This window comes from Crocodylus porosus, unplaced genomic scaffold (genome assembly GCF_001723895.1).
Source record: "Crocodylus porosus isolate Cpor-Errol unplaced genomic scaffold, CroPor_comp1, whole genome shotgun sequence".
In the NCBI taxonomy this organism is placed as follows: Eukaryota; Metazoa; Chordata; order Crocodylia; family Crocodylidae; genus Crocodylus; species Crocodylus porosus.
The window spans coordinates 49,789,366-49,798,898 of NW_017728907.1; positions in this window are offsets into that span (position 1 = coordinate 49,789,366).

Consider the following 9,533-nt stretch of genomic DNA (forward strand, 5'->3'; position numbering starts at 1 on the left):
AACTGACCTCTTCCTCCCTCAGTTTTTCCTGCAAGGATCTGGGAGCAGCAGCTGCACACCCACCCGAAAGGGAAGATCATTTATTTGCCCGTGGTTGAGCTGGCCACAGCTGCATCCGATCCCTGTCTGTCCCACAGAAGTTCGATAAGGTGCAAGGGCATGTACGCTCTTATGCAAGAGGCCTGGCAAATGCTACGGGCTGCGTTGCACTTTGCAGAGCCCGGTTTGGAGGAAACCGGTGACTCATTAGGGTAGAGGATGCGCATCTGGCTGCCTGCAGGTGCATGGGCTCGCTGCAAAGACACCCCCCACCCAAGAATTGCCCCCCGATTTTGTTGCAAGACCTGCCTGGCTCGGAGAGCTCAGCCCCATGTTGATGGTTGCAGGCAAGAGGCCTAAAGCATGGAAAAACTGGCTCATGAATCCCACAGGGAGACAGAGGTAGGGCTGTCCTAGCAGAGCCGGGCAATCAGGTGGTGGAAACTTCAGTAAACGCCCTGGGGGGAGAAAGTACAGGCCACGACTCGCATGCCAGGCATCAAGACGTTCCCGCCTAGGACTGAAACGCACGCCACAGCCCCATGACTTTTACGAGGACATCTCTTCAGCAACAGCAAGGGGAATTAATTCTTGTGTGCGATGGTAATAGTCTCGTCCTCAGATGAGTTCCATATGTCCCCGTGCTCCTCGTTTCAACACAACAGCTTAGAGCAAAGCTTTAACCTGCTTCTAATACAAATATTTACAAAAACAATTAAATAATTGTTCCAATCGCTGGAAACGTGTAGGGCTCTACCCGCTACTGCGGGCGGCTACCCGCAGCAATATTAGAGCCCTGGAAGCCTGCAAAAGCAGCTTTAACAGCAGGGTTACGGATTATCTAGTGGAAAAGGCTTACCGTAAAAATTGCCCAGAGATAAGCAGGACAAGCTGCTACACAAAATTTAAATTAAGTTATTAAAAGTCCTTTATTTATTTATTTGTTTTTTTTGCATGAATTTCCAGCACTCTTGGAAAGAAAGCTAGAATCTTTTTAAAAGCCGTTTTCTGCGTGCTTTGCAGTATAGTATTTACCAGGAATGATTTATCTTTAAATCCATGTGTTTTACCCTCTTAAAGTTTCCCAGCTTCCTTTCCCAACTTCAAGTACCAATGCTTGGCTGTGGTGAGACATCTTGCAGTGCTCAGCGGTTTCGGATAGGAAGTGCAAAGTGCCATATCCAAAGTAGAGGCAACGTAGGTATAGGCCTGAGTGTCTGACACATCGTGGCGGTTTAATGAGGTTCCTATTCTTGCAAAAATTGTCACTGGCGTGGTTTTGCACGCATAGTCACACGCAGAGTCTAAATTTACCTATTTGTTTAGGTGATCTGTTTAAAAGCTCACCGCTTGATTTATTTTGCAGCTGGGAAAATGTTTCCCATTTGCTGCATGTGGTTTTTTTTCCATGCGTTGGGCCTGTTCATTTGGAGCATTAAGTTCCTTTCTCCAGCAACCGCTCCAGCGCTCCAGAAATGGCATAACTGTGAATCAGAAAAACACCATCTGTTGATCAAATAAACAAAAGTCTAGTTAGTTATGAGTTTAATAGGTCACTGCATCTCACAAGGTCCTTATTTTATGTTAATAAATTCCACCATGAAATGTTTTCTAATGTCGCATGACAAAACTGTCCCAAATAAATAGCAGCTGAAGTACTTTTTCTTTTTTCTTTTTTCTTTTTTTTCCAGCGTTTGTCTGGAGCTTGTTTCTTTTAGCAACAGAGATGGGCCAAGATCTAAATTCCCAACATCTGAAGAGGGGAATTTGGATCTGGTGGCCTGGTTCCATCTTCAACTAATTTAGGGTACGGTAAATATAACATCAACATACATGGTTTCTAATTTGTCTGTCCTGCAGGACTGCCTGCAAACCCGGCTGAGACGGGGAGGTCCCAGTCAGCTACGCGAGCACAATGGAGGGCAGCCCTTCCTGAAAGAGTTCACACGCTAATTGGATGAGACAAAGGATTGGAGCGGAAAGCAGGGAAGGGGAAGAAGAGTGAAACATCCAAGACAGCACATGGCAGAGGGAGGGACTCGAACTAAAGTCTTCTGAATCCCAGGCCAGTGGCCTGCTTGATTGATCACCAGGGTTTCCTGGACCTCCTGCTGCTATATGGCCCGTGGTGCCATTACAAGCTCACGCCATGGACAGACGTGCACTGGAAACACTCGCATCCAGAGCGTTTCAAATGTGGTGACCAGTATGTGGCTCTCCCCCGACTCACTGGAGCACTTCAAAACGTCCATGAAAGCATGCAGCAAGTAGGAGACGGGAAACCTTGCCGGCCTCCTGGCCTCCTATTTCCAGCGGTTGCTCAAGACAGCAGAGCGAGTGCTCATTGACGCTCGGCTTTGCTCCCCCACCCGCTCTCTCTTCTGATGTCCTCGTCTCTGGTTGCAGCCATTGCTTCTTTAACAGCTGGGCTAAGCATCCTCATCTTTGAGATGTGATTTATGTCCCCCCACAATGTCTCAAGATTACTTAATTCCCTGTTTTGCCCATAGTTCTTGGCTACTTCTGTAGACAAGACCTAATAGGTGGCCTTGGACCTCTCTGATCAGTAAGGTCCTTCATTACAGGGCCTGTGTTTCATCGGCCTCTGTGGCTGTGCTCTCAAATGCCTTGAGGAAGGCTTCTAGGTCATCTTCCTTATTCATTTGGGTGTGAGGGGGTGACCAGGGGTATAATATTGCTCCAGGTCTCCTGGCATGAATCTTAATGCTGGTCCTCCTTTCTGCAACATCCTTCAAGGTTTGTTAGCCATCTTTGCTGGACTCGTTTTCATCCATTGCATCCCTCAGTCTCTGCTGTATCTTTCTCCACATTGGTCTTTTTCGAAACCTTCTGTTAATCCTTGGATAAGCCTCAATTAGTCCTGGCCTTCCTTCTGCTTGGTGAGATTTCTCTGAGCCTACTCACTCTTGGCTTCCTTGGTTTGGCCTTCTCCATTTAAATTCTCAATGCTTTAGACTCAAAGCACCCCTGGGAAAGTACTAGCTCTTAGCTTTTGCTCATTCCTTGACTAGAGGAAAATAAAAGATAAATGCTTTTGTTGCAGAGAACTCAGAAAGTCCATAACCATTCAGCACGTCTTTGGGATTTATAGATTCCCATTTCGCATCTTGGATGAATCATGTGTAGGTGTTGCACACCAACTATTGTATGGTATCCAATGGCAGTCTTCATTTTTTGTAATGAAGTTCTCAAGGCATCTGGGGTGGGAAAGGGGCATAAGTGAGTTGTGGATAACCGATTTAGGCTCATGATAAGCTCTTGTAAAGTCAGGGCTACTTCACTGTAATAACTGGGGAATACATCCTTTCCTCCTTTGTCATAGGAGCTGACCGGCATGCTCCAATGGGGTTTAATCCTTTGATGGCCAGGCAATTGCCACTTTATTCAATGTGTCCATGCATGTCATCTCATGCACATGTCCTTCTTTCTGTGCTGAACCAATCTTGCAATGTCGAGGTAATTTTAATTACTGACTTCAACAGGTCTACTCGCGAGCTTAACTTTAAGCAGGTGGGCAAGCTCCTTTAGGCTCAGGGCTGTTGGTTTGCAAAGCTCTGGTGGTGCCCTGAATTCATTTGTGGAGTTTAAGATGCGAAGGGATCATTGGTTCATCTAGACCTGCTGCATAACATAGGCCCATTAAGGTCCATTCTTGTTATCTCTGTATTGACCCCAATAGCTTCACTTTTAGTGACCATGTTTTCTGGAAAGACACCCAGAGGTGATTTTTAAAGTAAGAAGAGATGGGGAATCCACTCGCTCTGGCTCCCAGTTCTCCCCATGGTTAATGGCCTTTGCAGTATTGAAGAGAGAAACAAGAAACCCCAATTGTTCATTGAATCTACCTGACCCTAGCTTTCGACCATTGATCCAGACACTGTTAAGCCTTTTTTTTCTCTGCTTGATTCCAGAGCTCTTTGCTACTTAGCATTTTGTTCCTGGAAAGGTACTTACAGAGTGTAATCAAGTTGTCTACTGGTCTACCTTTTTGATAAACTGAGCAGACTGACCTCATCAGGGATATCTCAGTCTTGAGCCCTTGCAGAGAACATGCTGCGACTGTCCTGAGATCCCAGTTTTCTCAGGAAATCAAATGAGAGGTGAAAAGGAAAGGGAACACAGTAGAGGCAGTGGTGAAAGCTTTGGCAAAGGTAGCATTGGTGTGGAGGACTTCAGTGCTTTCTGAAGGTGCTGATTAAAGCAGTGGCAGGATTTCCATTGACTTCAGGGGCAGTGGCTTTAACCCTTTTCAAATTTCCAGAGATGTGCATTATTTTTATTTATTTATTTATTTATTTAATGTGCAGACTGTGGATAGAAATGCAAGATTCACATCTGGCAACCAGTCTGGATACGGCAATAGAAATTGGAGAAACTTCCCCAAAAACCTCATGTTAAAATGAACTCCTATTGTCTCTCAGACACCAAATATTTTTGGAGAGTCAGAATCTATCAATTCCTACATATTTTCCCCCATGTTAAAATACAGTCCCAGGGTTGTCAGTCCTTCATGTTTCATTTTCTAGAATTAAAGCTGCTGTTTTTTTCAGAGTGAAATGTGCAAAATAGGCAGTTCTTGTGAAGCCATGGCATTTTGGGGCAATAGCAAATATTACCTTTCTCCTCGCTGGCTGCCTATTCTATATATCACCTAGGCATGACAAGGTTGTTTGGGTAAATCCAATAGCTTTTATTAGGCCAACCCAAATAGCTGAAAAACTCTTCTGTGCAAGCTTTTGGATACAGATACCCTTTATCAGGCAAAGGAAGTGTCTGCAGTCAATCTGTGCTCTTCCTGGATCATCCTAGCCATGATGCTTTTTCCTCTTAAAGGACAAAAGGGATTTACACCTGCTGCTGAGTTCACGCTTCATATACATTTTAAGGCTATGAGAAAAGGCTGTTGAAGAAGCAGGTGATATTAAATACCGTAGGGACAACTTCTATCTTCTCTAACACCCCATAACTATCTGCTTCCTCATCAGTCATCAGACTCCCACCTGGATTTGCTTTAGCAAGGCAAATGTTACATTCAAGCCAGAAAGAGAAAACCTGAGTGATCAGACAGCAAACCTCACCCACTCTTGACCAAGCTCTCAAGCATCTCTCAGGTGACTCTTGCAGGCTCTCTTCAGACTAAATCTCAGGTACAAGCTAGGCCATCAGTTGTAACGGTGTTGTCTTCGCTCGCTGTCGAAGGAAAGAAGCCTGCCTACCACTGGACCGCATCTGAAAAGGATCAATTTAATCAGCTTCTGAGTGTTTCTTGCACCTCTCACATCTGTGAAAAACAGTTAAAATGCCTATAATAGAAATGAAAGGGGAAGGATTGTCTTTGTTTTATCAGTGTTTACTCTGTGCAGCTGATAGCACTTTGGCTCCATCCAGTTTCATTGTTTCCACTATGTTACATGAGCTGGTAGTTCTTGAAGTTTGCAGGGGTCTTGCACGTGATGACAAGAGGAGGAATTATCCTTCTTTACAAGAAGAAAATTGTATCAGTTAGCAAGAGACTCACTATTTGAAATTTGTGTTTTTAGACTTTTTCCCCCTTAAACTGCTTAAGTATCAAGCTGAAGATAGAGCCTTACTGAACAACTTTTAAAATAATCAGTATTTTCCTTGTGAACAATATATACTATCATAATGCATATAGAACTCCTGACTCAGGGGCTATGGCTTTCTCGCATTAGCAATGGGCAAACAGAACAAAGACAGAGTTATTTTTGGTAACATTTCAAAAAAAATAACTGCGATGAATACACGTCTGCGCATTTTTGGAAACTTAATTTTACTGCATGAATGCAGATGCTCTGAATGTGTGACTTCTCACCCTTTTTTATGGTGAGAGGGAAGGGATGTCAAGAAGAAATGGTACTTGTTGCTAATGGACAGATGCATGCACTGACTTTCATTAATGAAAAAAATAGTTGCCAACTGTAGAAATCACCGTTCTCTCTCTTCCTTTTTTGCAATGAGAATTTATTCTCCCTGCCTAATGCCAAGTCCTTTCAAAAGTCAGAATACTCATCCCATTTGATCGTTTGGAGAATTCATGCTAAGTAAGATGAACCATGATATCATTTGTTCAATGATTTTCTCTCAGTAGCAAAGAGAGAATGGTCTAGGGGGCAAAGTGCTACTAGACCTGTGAGATGGGCATTCAATTCCTCAGTCTGCCACAGACTGCCTGCTTGACCTCGGGCATGATGCTTCATTGCGCTGTCTCCATTCTTCCTTCTTGAAGCAGGACTAATACAAGAGCTTAGCTGAGGGGTGCAGAGGGATAACCAGGGCACCAGCCCTGGGTACCCATTTAGTAGGGGGGATGCAATAGTTTCATAGTTAGTAAGGTTGGAAGGGACCCGAGCAGATCATCAAGTCCAACCCCCTGCCATGGCAGGAAACACTACTGGGGTCAAATGACCCCAGCAAGGTGATTGTCAAGCCTTGTCTTAAAGCCCCCCAGGGTAGGAGCCAGCGCCACTTTGCTTGGAAGTAGTAGCCACTGCCTCTGATCTCCAGGTCACTGCCCCTGCCAAGGTCCCAGAACTGCCTGCTTATGCCTCTGGGCTGATATGTGCTAATTCCACACGGTTGTGAAAAGGAATACATTTAGTGAGTGTTTATATGCAGGTGTGGAGAGTGCATCAGTATCTAGATGGGATTAGATAGAGGCAGCTGTTTTGGGGTCTAATCCTAGCTCTGTCAAACCACTCTTTTTTTTCCCCCCTTTTTCTGTACCTCAGTATATTTGTCCCTTAATATCACTTCTTCCTTCCTGAAATCTAGAGGGCCATCTCAAGTCAGCTAGCCTCCTTCTCAAGCGATAGATGGAAAGTGCCATTGCAATTCATGGTATGTTTGAACTGGGTAGTAGTTCTGATGTCCATCATGGTGCTGATGAAATGAGTATGATTGTAACTCATTGCAAACCAGTGTTTGCTTTCCTCATTAAACTGCTTTGGCAAATTTCTGAGATTTTTTTGCAGCAGGAATCTGTTGGCACTGAGTTCTTGTGCAAGTGCTTGATTTGATCAATCGGATGATCAGGGATACCATTTTGTATCCGCTCTGTGAGTATTGCTTTGGACTTATCTTTATTGTTTTCCCTTGCCCTCACAGAGATGCCCTGTGGATGATTGAAATACATTTTCTCCCTCTTGTTAGGGCACGGACAATAAAGAAAATGAAACATTACTTCCCCCCCCCCTCACTCCTCAAGTAGTAGGTCTACAGGGGGCAATAACAAATCCATGAGCACTCAAATGGCGTTTTGCCAAACAAACCAAGCCTTTAAATCCCCATGATAAAAAAAGAAGGAAATACATGGGGACTGTGGCGTTTAAGCAGTCTTTGAAACATGGTCTTGAGAGGAGGAGGAGGAGGAAGAAATACAAACCAGTCTACAAGCTGCTATACTCTATAACAGTGAAGACCAGTCATTTTGGCAGGCATGCTACACATTGAATCAAGAGGCAGCATCATTTAAGGGATAAATTACCCCTTGAGACCATTGGGCAAATCTTCAGTTGGCGTTAGCATGGTCCTACCAGTTTACAGCAGCAGCTGGCTATGATTGTAAATGTTATACGGTCCTGCTCACGTCCTATCCTATAGGAGTTCAAGCCAACATGGGGCACAGCGGCAGAAGCCTCTTTCCTTTAGCATTAAGGATCAAACTGATGTATTTTAGCTACTCCCCTCCTGGTTACTGTGGCCACAGCTGGTCTTCCCAGAAGGCATGTCTTTCATTTCTCTTGAGGTTCATCAGCAATTTGTCCTGTTGCTGTTGTCGGAAAGCAAATTCATGGTTCTCCTTGGCATGCTGAGCCCTTCATCTGGTGGCTTCCTTTTGGATGTTATCTTTGTTTGCCTCTCATGCTCGCCCTTGCATTTTCTTAGGCTGCTAGCATGGCACGCTGGCATGTTTTCGAGGAATTACGTCCCCAACTGGTATCATCCCCTGAATGCAATGGGCGTTCTTCCCCTGACTCGGGAGATGGACCATGTCTTCCTAGAGTCCTGTTTGCTGTTTGTCTGATTTTGTTGTTGTTGTGGTGTCACTGTAGTTCAAAGGGCTGTTGTTCCCTATGTCAAGAGCTGGGGGAGATTTGAATGCCTTTCTAGACTTGCATCTCCCAGAACACTTCATGTGAGGCCACAGTTATTGAACATCTGCTGAGCTTGATTAGCATATTGTTGGCAAGTATTGCTGCGTCCTCACCCTCACCAGGCCTTTTTTCGTCTACACATGTGGAAGTCTTCAGACACCGTCTCCAGCAGGATGCTAGCCACGTCACCTTCAATCAGCGTGATTCAGATTCAATTATAGCTGTAAGTGCTTGGCAAACTTTGCTGACAAGCTTGGCCTTTTAAAGTGTTGTGAAGAGACTAAGATGGGTCCTGGAAAGGATTCGGGAAGAATGCTAGGGGTCTTGGTTGCTATCGCTTGGGTTTCCCATCTACGTATGCTGCCTCCAGTATTGCCACTTGCATATTGAGATGGTTTAAGGACAAGCAGCCAGGGGCCTTGTCCTGGGGACCCTGCTAAGTTAAGCTAATACAGGTCATCCATGCCTTGCGGCCCATGCCTTAGGCAAGCGTCATCCATAAATCTAATTCTAGCTCTTCTCCAATCCTGATATCCTATCGTAGATTTTCACGTGAAGATACCTCATCCAAATTGAGCACCCAGACTGCTTTCTGTCCCATAAATTGTTCACTCTCAGCAATGGCTGTTTGGCTTTGGCCATTCCAAGCTGTCACCATCCTAAGTTATAAACACACAGCATGGACTGATTTTCTAAATATGTCCAAGCCAGACAAGCTTCACATGCCGACAAGAGCTGGATCTTGGCTTGCCTTAATGATTTTTGTTTTCCTGTGTTTTTCTATTCAATATAAATCAAACCTAATGTAAATCAACTCAGCTTTGTTCCCAACGCCACCCATTAGAAGACTGAAGTTTTGACCAGATTCTTGGGTGAATTTATTGCTTTGTTTGCAGCATGATTATTTACAGTTGCATATAGTTAAAGGAATAATGCTAATATAAAGCATGCCTTTTTCTTTAATCTTTGGGTACCTTAGATTTATTCTGAATCCAGAAAAAACCTGAGAAAATCATATTTTAGCTTGGCCTATAAAAGGTCTGTGAACTGGAAAAGTTTCGTAGCAGGGAGAACGGTTGCTATTGGTCCGGTCTTCATACCAGGTAGGTTTGGGGGGAATTGACTTCTCGTTAGCAGTTCTGCTGTGATGATGCCTATTTAGTTGGTCTAATAAAAGAGATCAGATTTACCCAAAGAGCCTTGTCTGTCATTTATGGACCACATTTCCATTTTGGCAGCCAGAGAGCAAAGAGGGGATCGGTGCCCTTGGAGTTTCTGCCTCGATTCAGACTGACCAAAGCCCTGTCGCCCCATGTGAACTGAGATACCAAGAACCTGCCTCCTGTCCCCTACAGCTAG